The sequence below is a fragment of the Lissotriton vulgaris genome, unplaced genomic scaffold (assembly GCF_964263255.1).
Source record: "Lissotriton vulgaris unplaced genomic scaffold, aLisVul1.2 SCAFFOLD_2278, whole genome shotgun sequence".
Lineage (NCBI taxonomy): Eukaryota > Metazoa > Chordata > Amphibia > Caudata > Salamandridae > Lissotriton > Lissotriton vulgaris.
The window spans coordinates 42,366-57,274 of record NW_028241342.1 but is presented as its reverse complement, the minus strand read 5'-3'; the positions used below and the strand labels follow the sequence as shown (position 1 = coordinate 57,274).

Genomic DNA, 14,909 nt, shown 5'->3' with positions numbered 1-14,909 from the left:
GGCTGGTGTGCCACCCGCCACTTTTTTTGGGAGCAAAAAAAAAAGTACGCCTGCAGCAGCAGGATCTGCTGGGGACCAAGCTGAGAGCAGCACCCCTGCTCCATTGGGTTCAGTGCCTCCACCACCACGCCAACTTAAGTCAAAGCCCTTGAGTGCTTCAGAGGCAGTCAGTGTACTTCTCCAATCACCATCGACCAGTGATGTTGGCTCATCGCAAGAAAGTAGCAGCAATGTCCCTGAATCAACACAGGTTGTTGTAACTCATCTAACAAGTGTTGAACAACCACAGCCGCAACAACAACACCATGTGCAAGTACACGCCCAAGTACATGTGGAAGGAGAGGCAGCAAAAGGAGATGCGCAAGCAAAGGTGCATGGAGGTTCACAAGTGCCCACAATAGTTGTTCCTCCCGAAGTAGGGGCACATTTGGAAATCGACAATGAAGCTGAGGTATCATTGGAAGCCACTCCTCCTGATGATCATTCATTGTCTTCCACATCCCTAGCAAGGAAAAGATCAAGGGGGGTGTCTACATCTTCTTCAAGCCCACCTCGTTCTGGTGCAAGTGATCTGTCTTGGGAACCACAACTGCGGTCTGACAGTGAGGCAGAGGCACACCATGATCTGACACCGGTACCTAAGCGTAAAAGGAAGGTCGTCCAAAAACTCAAACCTATGGAGTGTGATGAGGCTCAACAAGAAGTGACAGATACTGCTGGTGATGAAGCCTCTCACGATGACGACGAGCCAGTCATCACAAAGGTCACTGCAGCCCCACCGGGCATGCAGCAAAGAGACATTTTGACCCTATCCCGAGAAGCTGCTGAGCGTGATGATGATGTCGGCGAGGAGGCAATGGAAATGGAATCATTAGATTTGGAGTTAAGTAGTACACCAAAACCTACCGCTTCCATATTTCTTCGCAAGAAGGTACCCACCTCGTCCTCGACCTCAATTCGTGGTGGTGAAAGTGCAAAACGTACTGAAGTTCGGCAATCCACATCCTCCACTTCATCTGTCATTAGCAGCAGGACCACCACCACCAGTATCGCCGCCTCCTCCGGCCCCCGAAGACATTTCAAGTCTCCAGTTTGGGACTTCTTTAGTGTTTGCCCAAAAAAGGAAAACATAGCCATTTGTAGCCTTTGTAAGCTTCGATTTAGTCGTGGTAAGCTTGGTTCTAACTATGGTACCGGAGGCCAGAGAGGTCATCTTGAGAGAAGGCACGCTGTCCAATGGTTTCCGCACCTAGAGGCGGTCAAGAAAGCCGGAATTGCACGTAATGAAAACGTTGATTTGTCATCTGCTGATGACGAGGAGGTAGAAGAAGACGATTCAAACACTTCACTTACACCCAGTTCCCATGTCAGCAGCACACCCCATGGGAGCCACACTAAGAGTGTGGGAGAGAGTGAGACATCAACGCGGAAAAGTTCATCAGCGAGCGTAACTGGGTCGAAGAGATCATCATCATCCCGTAAATCATTGGTCCAGGGCAACATTAAAAAGATGTTGTTTACAGAAGCGCAATATGAACGCAACCACCCAATGACCCGTCTGTATAACACTAAGCTGGCTAAAATGCTAGCTCTGGACCTTCTCCCTTTTTCTTTTGTAGAAGGGGTTGGTTTTCTAGAATTAGTGACAGCGCTCTGCCCTAAATGGAAGGTTCCTAGCCGGTTCTATTTTGCCCGAGTTGCGGTTCCAGCACTACATGAAGATGTTCTGAAGGTGATTGGGGCAGCTTTGCAGAAGAGTGCTGTTCACACTATACATCTGACAACAGACATGTGGACCAGTGGCGCAGGCGCTGATTACATGTGCATCACTGCACACTGGGTCTCTTTTTCAGGGGCTAAAGCAAAGCTAAACTCAGGTGTTGACACTAACATTGTTTTTAAAGGTGCTCGGAAACATGCAACCCTAGCCATGTTTGGTTTGGAGAAACGTCACACAGCAGAAAACATTTTGGATGTCTTTAACACAAAGGTCCTTAACTGTCTGTCCCCACTAAAACGCAAGGTTGGTTATGTTTCCACGGACAATGGCTCCAATATAGTTAAGGCCATGAGGGACGGTTACTATTTCAGAGTGCCGTGTTTGGCGCACTGTATAAACCTGGTTGTCCAAAAATTCTTGGGTAATAAACGCAGTGCAGCGTACAGTGTATTGGAGAACTGCCGAAAAATTTGCAAGCATTTCAGGCATTCTTTTAAGGCCCGGAAGCAGCTGAGGAGCATGCTATATCAATGTCAAATGCCAGTGAAAGCACTCATCCAGGAGGTGGTAACACGTTGGAACTCAACCTTCTACATGCTTGAGCGTCTGTATGAGCAGTATACGCAACTCGATCAATATTTCTTGAAAGAGGGTATAGAGGAGCTGAGGATGGGTGGGCCGCAATGGAACATAGTTGAAAGCCTAACACGCATGCTTCGTCCTTTTGAGGTCTTCACGCGTGCAGTCAGCAAGGAGGACTCTAATTTGGGAAAAGCTATCCCATTGTTGTACATGCTGGAGGACCAACTGAAGGAGGTGTGTTCTGTGTTTGGAAAAGATGACAAAAAGAAAGACTCTTTGCTTCTGGCTGAGCAATTATTAGAGCTCCTACAAGGTGATGAACGTCTTAAAAAGATCCACTCAGAACAGCATTACATTTGTGCTACTATTCTGGATCCACGCTACAAAAAGGCGCTGGCAGGCAGAGCATTCTTTCCTTTTGGTGATGAAGATGTTACAAAGTACAAACGTTGGCTAGCCTTGTCAGCCAAGAAGTTTGAAACAGAACGGCTGGAAATTGAAGGAAATGGCAGTACATCAGCAGGCCATCCCCAGTCAAAACAATCCACTTCTGCACCTGTGGCTGTGGCACAAGTGACCTCTCAGCCGTTAAAGACACCGGCAACCGGATCATCTGCACGAAAGACAACAGAAACATTGGAGGCTGAAGAGGATTGGCTAGCTCTGCGTGGGTTTGGTTCTCAAAAGGTCAGAGGCACAGCAAGAGCTACGCAAAGTGGAGGAACCTTGGAGGAGGACCTTGAGTCGATGGTGAAGGACTATCTGAATGACTCCACAGAGGTCTATGTTAATTCTGACCCATTGGCGTATTGGCATGGGAAAAAAGAATTGTGGCCACAGCTCACCAACCTGGCTTTAAACTACTTGTCTTGCCCACTCGCAAGTGTGTCTTCTGAACGGGTTTTCAGTGCGGCTGGTGGGATTGTAACTCCCAAACGGAGCCCCCTCTTGCCTAAAAATGTGAAGAGGTTAACAATGATCAAGATGAATCAGCACCTCATACCACCAGATATAAGAGTACGAGAGAGCGTGCCGGATGAAGAGGAGGTGGCCAGCAACATAGATGAGGGAATTTCTACTCTGTCAGGTGGCACTGACCTCACCCTGGCTGAATTCGCAGAGTATGATGACGAAGCCTTATTCTTATTCCTGGACCGTGATACCGACTTCGAGCCCTGAAAATGAGACAACGAATCAATAACTTTCTTTTTCATCCTTATTCACTTTTATTCCTGTGTGTCTGTCTTTCTTTGTTGTGCACAGTTAATATAATTCAAACTTTAATCAGATAATCACAAAAACAAGCCCATCAGCAGAACTGTCTTCACTTGTTTGCTAATTTATTTGAAGGTGCCGCAGTCTGCATTCCTCAGGTTCACAAGTTCAGAAGAACATGCTCCTCTATCCTCCTCCTCCAGACTCCTATTTCCATCAAAGCAGAGGGCTGGTTTACGCCCAATGAAGAAAGACTCAGCACTTGTGGGGGTGTTGTTCTACCTCTTTGCAGGTGAGTTGACGGGTCTGGGGCCATTGCTGGGAAGCACTAAAAGTGGTTTGGACCAAATCCGAGGCGGAAAATTTTTTGTGTTTTTGATGACTTGCTTGCCTTTGAGGTGCTCTTAGGGGGGGTTCCGTCTGTTTGTGGGTGAGTTTCGTGGTCTGAGAGCATTGCTGGGACACTCTAATCTTGATTGCATTTGCTTTTCAGGAAATCCGTCGTGCCAACCCCGACTTATGGCCTAGCTACGCAGCGCGTTTGGACCGAAGGCCCAGAAATATTGCAAGTATGAGATTTTGCTTTTGGCCTGTTTGGGGGTGTTATGCTTCTTGGCGGGTGGGTTGACGGGTCTTGGGGCATTCCTGGGAAGGTCTAATACCGGGTAGAAGTGGTTGGGACAAAATCCAGGCCGATTTTTTTTTGGCTATTTCTGACATTTTGCTCTATGTAGCGTTTTCGGGGGCCTGTTTGGGGGGCTTCCTGGTGTTTGCGGGTGAGTTTCGTGGTCTGGGAGCACTGCTGGGACACTCTAATCTTGATTGCATTTGCTTTTCAGGAAATCCGTCGTGCCAACCCCGACTTATGGCCTAGCTACGCAGCGCGTTTGGACCGAAGGCCCAGAAATATTGCAAGTATGAGATTTTGCTTTTGGCCTGTTTGGGGGTGTTACGCTTCTTGGCGGGTGGGTTGCCGGGTCTTGGGGCATTCCTGGGAAGGTCTAATACCGGGTAGAAGTGGTTGGGACAAAATCCAGGCCGATTTTTTTTTTGGCTATTTCTGACATTTTGCTCTATGTAGCGTTTTCGGGGGCCTGTTTGGGGGGCTTCCTGGTGTTTGTGGGTGAGTTTCGTGGTCTGGGAGCACTGCTGGGACACTCTAATCTTGATTGCATTTGCTTTTCAGGAAATCCGTCGTGCCAACCCCGACTTATGGCCTAGCTACGCAGCGCGTTTGGACCGAAGGCCCAGAAATATTGCAAGTATGAGATTTTGCTTTTGGCCTGTTTGGGGGTGTTATGCTTCTTGGCGGGTGGGTTGCCGGGTCTTGGGGCATTCGTGGGAAGGTCTAATACCGGGTAGAAGTGGTTGGGACAAAATCCAGGCCGATTTTTTTTTTGGCTATTTCTGACATTTTGCTCTATGTAGCGTTTTCGGGGGCCTGTTTGGGGGGCTTCCTGGTGTTTGTGGGTGAGTTTCGTGGTCTGGGAGCACTGCTGGGACACTCTAATCTTGATTGCATTTGCTTTTCAGGAAATCCGTCGTGCCAACCCCGACTTATGGCCTAGCTATGCAGCGCGTTTGGACCGAAGGCCCAGAAATATTGCAAGTATGAGATTTTGCTTTTGGCCTGTTTGGGGGTGTTACGCTTCTTGGCGGGTGGGTTGCCGGGTCTTGGGGCATTCCTGGGAAGGTCTAATACCGGGTAGAAGTGGTTGGGACAAAATCCGCGCGGAAAAGCCTTTAGTTTTGGCACTTTTTGTAACTTAGGGTTCGTTAGGGTTAGCCCTAGCAGCAGGATTGCATGTGTTTCGGGGTGTTCTAGATTTTTCAAACTGAGTTCTGGGGTCTTAGAGCACTCGTGAGAATGTGTAATTTTGGTTGCAAGTCATTTGAAGAAAATCCATGGTGGGAAAGGGGGGATTTGGCATAGTTAAAGAAAGCCTTTGCCAATATTCTTAACTTAGGGTTCGTTAGGGTTAGCAGTATTTCTATTGCATGTGTTTGAGTGGGGGGGATTTCGAGTCTTGGAGCGATGCTGGCTATGGCTACTTTTGCTTGGTTGCTTGCAAGTGGTTTGAATGCAATCCACGGTGGGTAATGGGTAATTAGGGTACTTCGGCCTACTTTTACTTTCAAAGTAAGTTTTGTCACCAGTTTTCTGCTAGGCCTCGTTTTTTGAGATTTGATTGGGGGTCTTCTACATTTTTGCGACTGGCTTTAGTAAGGGTCTGGGTGGGAGCACTGCTAGGAAGATCTAATTTTGTTCTAAAACACAGTTTACAGTACACCTAGCTTGAGGGGCAAGATCCGCTACATTAATTTGCCCATACTTATTTATCCTTCAAAAGGTGACTCAGAGTACGCACTTTCAAAAACATTGTACTGTCTACTAGGAAAAACAAATTGTGACTTTTTGCACTCCACAGCCTACATACCTTATATTTATTTATCAGTGGTGTTGTAATATTATATCACTTCCTGTTTTTCGTTGAATAATTACAGGCCGGGTTTCAGTCTCTGCAATGGGGAAAAAAGGATGGAGTCAGGCTTCACAGTAGCGAGCCACAATTCAGCATCAGGCAGGCAGTGGACAGGGTGTCTTCTGGTGACCAACATCGATGGACGAAGCGTCGGCTGCAATGGAGGAGTGCCGCTAATAGGAGGATTTTTTTTCTGCGGGCAACTTACTTACCACTTCCAACAGGACCACTACAACCACATAGATACAGTATCCCTTGCCTTTTTCTCTGACTGTGACTGCATTTCTTGGCTCTCTCTCTGCTTCTACATTGATCCCTTAACACATCACTTAGTCCACTCCACTATCACATCTGCACCACACATAGTCATTTCTAAGTGCTCCTACGTAATTCGCAAGTCGCAGCACGCCCCAGGCCGTAGAGGACTGGGATGGCCCCAATGATGAAGCATGTCACCAAGGGGCAACCCTGGTGAGTGAGGGGACACCTAGAAAAAAAGCAATTTCTCCTTTTCTATCTACTATACCTTCTGTCAGGTTACGCAGCCCCTAAGCGCCTACCGTACTATGAAACTACATTTCCCATGAGTAGGCGGGAGACTTGCAGACTATTTAGTGAGACTATATGAGAGTACCCTTGTATGTTAGGACAGCACTTCACTGATGCCTGTCTTGTCTTCTGTTACAGGTATCCTTTCCCTGCTGACCCTACCTTTACCCATCCCACATTTTTTATTTTAGTTTGTTATTTTTCTCCCCCGCCTAATGCCTCGAACACCCTGTGTTTACACTTCTGGGTGTTGGTGACATTTGGAGGTGGAACCATATTTGCATCGACTGGATCACGGGGAGTAAACCGGACACCTTCCAGACCAACCCCATTGAGTGTTGTTGTGAATGGATTTATAGTGACCAGCAAGGTTCTCGGGTATCTGGCTACAGAGACCTTATGTTGAATATCGTTATCAATAATTCCACACAGGCCCTGTACTGTCGCATTCTTTCTTTCCACAGTTGTCGATGATATATTCTTACTCTGCTTGACAAAGAACCATTGCTAATGTGAAAGAACTTCAACCGAATTAGTAGTTATACTTTACCATTTGTTAGGCTACAATGTGGCACTGCTCTACTGTACTTCTGTCACATGCTATATTCTCAGTTGTACCGTTGAATTGCTCAGGAGGACAAACCAGATTTCATTTTCTTTTTTTTCATAGGCATGCAACTGCCACTGTGTCACAACAATAGTACCACCGCTATGAGGAAATTTTATCCGACCAAGATTGCCAACGTTATTCGGTGTTTCCCGTGGAGCCAGCCCTGGGTCTAGCCCTACTTTCAAACACAAATTACAGGTAAGATAAGCGTTTGGTGGTTTGGGGGTATAATGGAGTATTAGTACGAGAGACGAGAGACTGAAGGTACTACTACTAAAGTCCTAGGACTCTTGGATTCACTTCACTGAGTCTGTGAGAGGCACTTAGTGTTGAAAACATTTGGGCATTTACACTTAAAGGAAGAAAATGGAACTAAACTTTCAGGAAAACAGTCAACGTTAAACCCCCACCCACCAGGCAAGCAGTAAAAAACAGGTATGCTCAGATAAAGTTTGAAAAAGTATATTTATATCCCTAACAAAATAATCTCCCGCAAGACCCTCCCTAACCCCAACGATTGTCCTTCAAAAGTCCCCAAAAACCCAACTCCCAATTCCCACCCCCCAAAAGTCTCTAAAAAAGGGGCAAGGGACACTATGGGTGGATGCTGTTAACTTTTTGGGCCAGGGCATCATGCTCCTCGCGGAGCAAGGCGAGCTCCTGCTGAAGGCGGGACACCATCAGGGTGGTGCGGCGCAGGCGTGCCTTCACTGCCTTGCAGGTGCAATGCCTGTGAGAGGCAGCTGTTGGCCTTGCTGCTCGGTGGTGGCGTTTGCCTTTGGCAGCCCGGCTCAGTCTGGGTGGACCACTGTGCTGGGTGGCAGCCCGTGGGGCCACGGAGGCCGATGCAGACGACGTTGTTGTAGTTGTCGACTGCACACTTTCCACGTCCTCCAGGGCCACCAGCCGCCGATATTCCGCAACAGTGGCCTCGATCCTCCGTTGCCGGGCCGCTCTAGCCAGCTCCTTCCTCCTTGTCCGTTTGGAAGGAGAACCTATATGAAGAAAGAAAGACATAGTCTGTAACCAATGCTCTTTTAGATTAACTCAATCATTCAGCAGAAATTTGTGTTGCAGTACAACTAGCAACTTGCAAGCGCATTACATAACTATTGAGGCCAGTATCTATCTAACCTCACACTTCTTCATCCTTGCTCTAACATTAGTGGGAGTTTAAGGAACAAATTCTACGAGCACTGTGGACTTCCATTGGAGTCGACTATGAAAGTACACCAGTCTTATTCTTCTTCTTATCTCTTGTTTTGGAAAATTGGTACGTTATTTTCTGCAAGCCGGCATAATGCCAGCGCGGTAAACTTGCACCCGAGAAAAAGAGACGCACGCCATGAGGAGTGACCTAGACTTGCGTTGCCGTTGCGTTACTGTACCCGTCCAGTACATGCAGGTGGTGAATCTCTTACTTTTCTATTACGGGTGGCACTGAGAATAGTCTGTTACAACTCAAGGGCTACTGCTTAATTAATTTAACTTTCACCCTACAGTGGAAATGAGTACTAGAAATGGAAAATTGAAGAAGATAAATAATCTGATTATCTATCACTTCACATGGGATGTTTTTGCTTATATATGGGATGACTTTAGGTGCTTTGCTTTTTATTGAGTGACCAGTGATACATCCACACATGAATGACTGAGTACTACTAAACTTATTAAGAGAGGTAGGGAGTGGCCACCATAATAACCGGATCTATGCAGTGCTTGCAATACAAACTACTGCTACTATTTATGGTAGTATTTGGACAAAATTAAAAGTTCTTTTCCTTGCCTTTCCTACACTGGAACGGACGTGCGGGTGCAGTGTTACATGCTCTTCAAAGTTTCACTTAGTTCATCCACTGACCGTCTACTCTCTCTAGATCATGGGTACTCACAAACTTTCTCTCAGGGGCTACATTTACAGTGTAGTTTGGGGCCGAGGGCCGCACTGGTGGGGGCGGAGTCAGAGGGGGCGGGGCTAAAGCAAAACGATAACTTGTGACCATGAGGTTGCACACAGGTCCCTGCAGCAGATGCCCTCATCCACTGAGCCACCAGACCCAGCATTTACATACATCTCTCTCCCTCCTGCTCTCCCTCCTGCCCTCCCTCCATCTCTCTCTCCCTCCTGCCCTCCCTCTCCCTCCCCCTCTGTCATCTCACTGTGTGTGTGTCTATCTGTGTCAGCCTTCAGCCCGGGTTGAGACCGCTTCCTCAACGCGCACACACAGACAACAACACCAAAGTACTTAACAGGTCTTTAAAAGACCATTAACATATTATTGAGGCTTTGTTTGTTTTAGCGCCCCTGCTTCTCCACCCTGACAATCACTGCTTGCCCAGCCCCACAGAGCAGAGGCTTTGTTCTATTTCACCTCTTTGTGGCCTTGCATCTCCACTCTGCTCTGTGGGGGCCGGGGGAGCAGTGATTGTCAGAGTGGAGATGCAGGGGCGCTAACAGGTGAAATACAAAAAAGCCTCTGCTCTGTGGGGGCCGGGGGAGCAGTGATTGTCTGCAAGGTCTGCGCACCGCCAACGAAGGCTTGCCGGGCCGCCCGCGGGCCGTACTAGGAGTACCCCTGCTCTAGATACACATATGCTATCTAAGAGTCAGATAGTAGCATGATCCAGGTATATGGACACATACAGTTTCTGTGTCACCCACCCAGGCTGTTGTCCTTCCACCCATCATTGCTTCATCATTCACCCAGCCATGCATCTCATATTCTTGCCTTCCCAGCTAGTCTTCAATCTCAATAAGTAAGGAATATATAAGAGCTTACCTCTGGCCGCCATCACCACCGTCTCAACTCTCACAGCTGCCGCCGCCGCCTCCTCCCCTGAAGAATCGCCCTCCGCCTCCGTGTCGAGCACCACCACCTCCACACTGGCCCCGCCACCAGATGTTCCACCTACAAAGTACATTTAAGAATGTTAGAATAAAGCACTCACTAGTCACTAGTATTTGGTCTAGGAATGAAGACATGTGAAAACAATGTAATTTGTGACTGTCTACGTTAAAGTTAAAAAAAATGTCCCTTTTTCCAGGGAAGGTTGTCTAGCTGCACTTTTTGGCACAAGTGATGAAGGCTGTTTTTTTAACACGCACCATTTTTCTCCACACAGACAGAAGATGGACTTCTAACAACAAGATCAAGTTGAAACCAGGTGAGAGCTCGGCTCGACCACAAGAAATGTCTTCAATTAATCGTCAGCACTAACCACTTTTCCATTATCAGTTAAACGTTTAGTTTTATTATGACTTCATTTTAATAAATGTGTTTACTTTTAATAAAGCTTTTAAACTTAAATACAATCTGTGTTTTTTGGTCCAGACTAGAGTGACTGAGTGAAAGGTTTTGCAATTTTTGCAAGCATGAGTCCAGATAGAACACTTCCAAAGACATTATGGACAATCCCAGAGGACTGCACTAAGTTGATAGAGCTATTGCTGACTAGAATCATGGGAGTTTCGCCAACCGTGCAATCTTAGTTAGCTACACAGACAGACTAATAAGAATAATCTAGTAATACCACAGGGAGTCATAGTAGAGGCAGGATAAGAATTTAGATACAGTCTACAAGAAGAGCAAAGACAATTTTGAAAAAAGTCAAATGAGGAACGCTAGGAAAAATAGGTACTAGTCTAAAATGAAAACTTACTGGGGCCAGCAGAGGAGCCCTCGCCTGCCCGATCCTGGCCCTGTTGAACAGCATCCGCCGCCTGCTGCTCCTGTGTCCTCCTCTCGCCCCTGGGGGGAGCTGACGTACAACATGAAAGAAAGAACAGAAAACATGGATGATTGTTGCTTGTCAATGTCAACCAAATCAAACATTTCAAAAGAACAATAACAAAATATTTCTGCGAAATTATATTGATTATGGTTACTTTTCATTTATTTGCGGACCTGTGACTTCGAAAGTCACGTAACTCACTAAACAAAGTACTGAAACGTTCACCTAGGACTGGCAGGCAGCAGTCCGCAGGCAAGACGCAAAGTGACAGACAAACTCCATTGTGATTTCAGTCAGATCAGTGACAACACTAACAGTTGCCTGCTACATTACCAGTCATTTAAATAGTCAAACTATCAATCCACCGCCACTATTTTTCTTATTGTCAGGGTTACAAAGGAAGGGGCAGATTTAAGCCCTTGCGGCTCTTTTGCGCCGTTCTTGCGTGACTTTTGTGACGCAGCAGCTAAACAAAAAAGGGCGCCATGGTGCGGCGTATAATATTATAACAACGTGACGCATTTGGGAGATGCATCCCGTTATAAAGCCCTGCGCCATCAGGGGGCGTTCCGGCGCAAGGGAGGGCATTCCTGCGCTGGAACACATCCTAATAGTGGCTGAGGGAAATCTACAAAATATCAATCAGTCACCTTTAGGACAATGATGCGTCACACAAACCCTGCACCTGCTTGAAGCAGACGTATGGCTTGACCCAGCATTGGGGAGATAGGGTACCCCAGAGCATTGATGGAGCTGCGCCATCGTTGCGACGCAACTCCAGCAGTAAAGCTTCGGTGACGTTTTGGGCCCATGGTGCGCCGCATTGCAAATACGGCGCACCATGTTTGGTGGTGGTAGCGGGCCGCACAATTAATGGCGCATCCCTGCTACTTTGCAGGGATGCGACGGTAATTGCAATTCTGCCCCTTAGGGGCATACTTACTTACGCGTTCTGGCGCATCTCCAGAGATGCGCCAGATCAAATGCGTCACGCAAAACTACCCTTGCGACACGGCAGATGTGCCTCATTTACAATGCGGCGCGCCCTGGCGCAAGGGTAGGCACTTGCGTGAGGCATCTCGTCACGTAAGAGCGGCGCATCGCTGGAGTCACGTCGCCAACGCAATGCAACTCCAGTAATGCTCAGGGCCACCCAATACTTAACATGCTGTGTCAGTCCTTTCGCCTGCTTCGAGCAGACATAAGGAATTGAATTGACGTAGCAGCGTCGCAGAAGTGCCTGCGTTAAATCTTGTACATTTCACGCAGGCAATTTTGCGAGGCGCACAGCCGCTGGACCGCGGCGCCCACCCTGCGTACTAGGAACGCACCCATTGTGGTGCAGGCCCATGGCTTTATAACATGACGCATCTCCCTAGATGCGTCATGCTGTAAATGACTCGCAGGGATGCGGCACGTTTACGCCGCTGTTGCGTCACGCAAGGCAACGTAAACGTGGCGCAAGGGGCTTGTAAATGTAATCTGCCCCCTAGTGTCTAGCATTACGCAGTTCTGTAAAGTACACTCATACATAATAGTTACTCAGGCCAATGAGACCACGAAATAGAAAACAAATAAGCATAGTAGCAACGCCACTGAGAAGGAGAGCAGTGCACCTGAAATGCACAGAAGATTTTGAAATATAATTTAACTACAATGTAATCGTCATCAGCGGCATTATTGGCTTGCTCCATGTAAAAAACAAATATTTGCAATACAACAACACAGAGCAGGAGAAAACATCATAGTAGTGAGTGATTAAATGGCTACTACTACTCACCAAGCCCGGGGATCTCCAAGCCGAGCTGGTCCAGCAGGTCGCGCTCGCGGTCCAGGAGGTCCGTCCAGCGATGGGTGACCTGGCTGTAGGTGCGCTGGACCCCGTAGAGGTGGGATATGGCCCAGCACACCTTCTCCCACCGCTTCCGGCGCTCCCGCATGTTGTACCCGCCGGCCGCGATCCTGCCGCCTCCCGCGATGGTCCTGGGCAGGCGGCGCTGGACGAAGTAGACCAGCGCGCCCACTTCCTCCGGGCTGAAGATCTCCCGTCGCGTCACCTGCTCCCCCCTCAATCTCCCGCATGCTGTCCTGCCACTGGGTCCAGCACTACTCCCCGCCGCCGCTGCGGCCCTCAAGTGCCTGGGCAGCTTCACGGCGCCTGGCTTGACCATGGTCTGGGCAGGTAAGGTAGGAAGAAGTAGAAAATTAAGAAAGAATAGGATAGGGAAGAAGAAAAGAAAAGAGTTTAAAAAAGTAGTTTAAAAGTAAAGAAAAATAGCAGAAAAGACAAAAATATACAGCTAGGAAAAGAGAGGGATAGATAAGAAGCAAAATCGTAAAAAAAAAACTGAAAACAAGCAAAGGATGGCAAAGATACCAAGAGGATTAAACACCATGCCCAGACACAGGAAATGAATGAAAAACAAGATGGCCGGCGCCCGTTCACGAGCGCAAAAGTAAGTTCGCGCGAGATTTTCCTCGTGATCTCGTGCGAACCTCTAGATTTCCCGCGCGATCTCGTGCGACCCTCTACTCGCAATGCGCTTACTGCGCGAGATTATACATAGCGGGCGGAAACGGAAATACGTCACGCAAACAAAATGGCCGCGCCCGTACTCGACCTTGGGGTAAATTTGCGTGTTGCGCTGCAAGCGGCTCGCGAATACTGCAAAAAAACTCGCGAAACAACAAGCCGCAAAAAAATAAAATGCTCATTCGCACGAATTGGCGGCTTCCGCGGTCGGTTTCGCACGACGCCGCGCCCCGCGAATAGCGCGAAAAAAAACGAAAAACGATTTCAGCAAAAGCAAAAGCAATGAGCAGGTGCAAAAGGTCAACCTCATGATTTGTAACGATTCTTTGTAGTGCTTCCTGAGGGGGCCCTCCAGAATTCGGTTGCCTGCTTGCAACTATTGTGTGACCCTGCTCTGACCTTAACTGTATGCCACAAAGGTCCTGATTTACAGCTAAAGGAGCAGACAAGCAGGTGCCAGGCTGGAACTTTAAATTCTTTCAGTGACACATTAATTAGCCCCTAATTCATTATTGTCAGTTGGGGCAGGGCAGGTGTTGTAACTAATTTTGCAACAATGAAAGCACTTAGCAAGTGCAAAAGATCACTAATCAGGGCGCACTAAGGAAGCAGGTGCCAGCTAAAAAAATATTCTGTGACACATTAATCAGCCCCAAATTAATTCAGGTCACTTGAGGCAGGGAAGGTGTGCTTTGCTTTGCCGAAAATAATGTACACTGGACAACCAGAGGGTGTGGTGATGAAACAGAGGGTGGCATGGGTGGGCCAGAGGGTGGCATGAGTAGTCAGAGAGTGGCAGTGGTGACAGAGAGTGGCAGTGATGAAGAAGAGTGTCCCAAATAGGCTGGACATGTAGAAACAACAAGTTCGCAAAACTTGCGACCCGACAGGTAAGTTCGCAAATTGCGAAATTGTAAAAACCCTCGCGAACTGGCAGAAACACGGGCGAACACAAAAAAAAAAAAATCCGCAAATTCGCGGGAATTCGCGGATTTTGCGGATTGCGAATCCGCAAATCCGCAAAATTCGCGAACGCGAGATCCGCAAAATTCGCCCATGCTTACCTGCGACCGACTTGTCTCCCTGTTTATACACATAACATAACATAACAAGTACATTTGTAAAGCGCACGTTCACGGATTGGTCTCTTGGCGCTGAATAACAGATGTTTATTGTTACCCAACTCAATGGTACTCATTTTATCGACCTCAGATGGATGAAAGACTGAGTGGACCCGTAGGAATAATTTCTGCCCCCTTCCATGAGGAGGGGACAGCAGCTCCGTGTGCGATTGCATTAGCCAGATGAGCAATATACAAACGCCAGGTTTGCTTATCATTTTGAAAAACATTGGCTGGAATGCAGTCCATACCCGGAGCTCTTTCCTCTATTACTGCGTCTAGCTCCTAATCAACCTCTTCAAGTGTAAAGACCACCCCTTCATAAAATGTAAGTGGATATATTCCATTATTCCCTTCACTACCA

The 14,909-nt window shown here is 47.6% G+C and overlaps 1 pseudogene; it reads left to right on the top strand.

The window, feature by feature from the left end:
- LOC147671315 (protocadherin gamma-B1 pseudogene) overlaps positions 1 to 14,909 on the top strand; it is a 42,006-nt pseudogene that overhangs the window by 15,297 nt on the left and 11,800 nt on the right.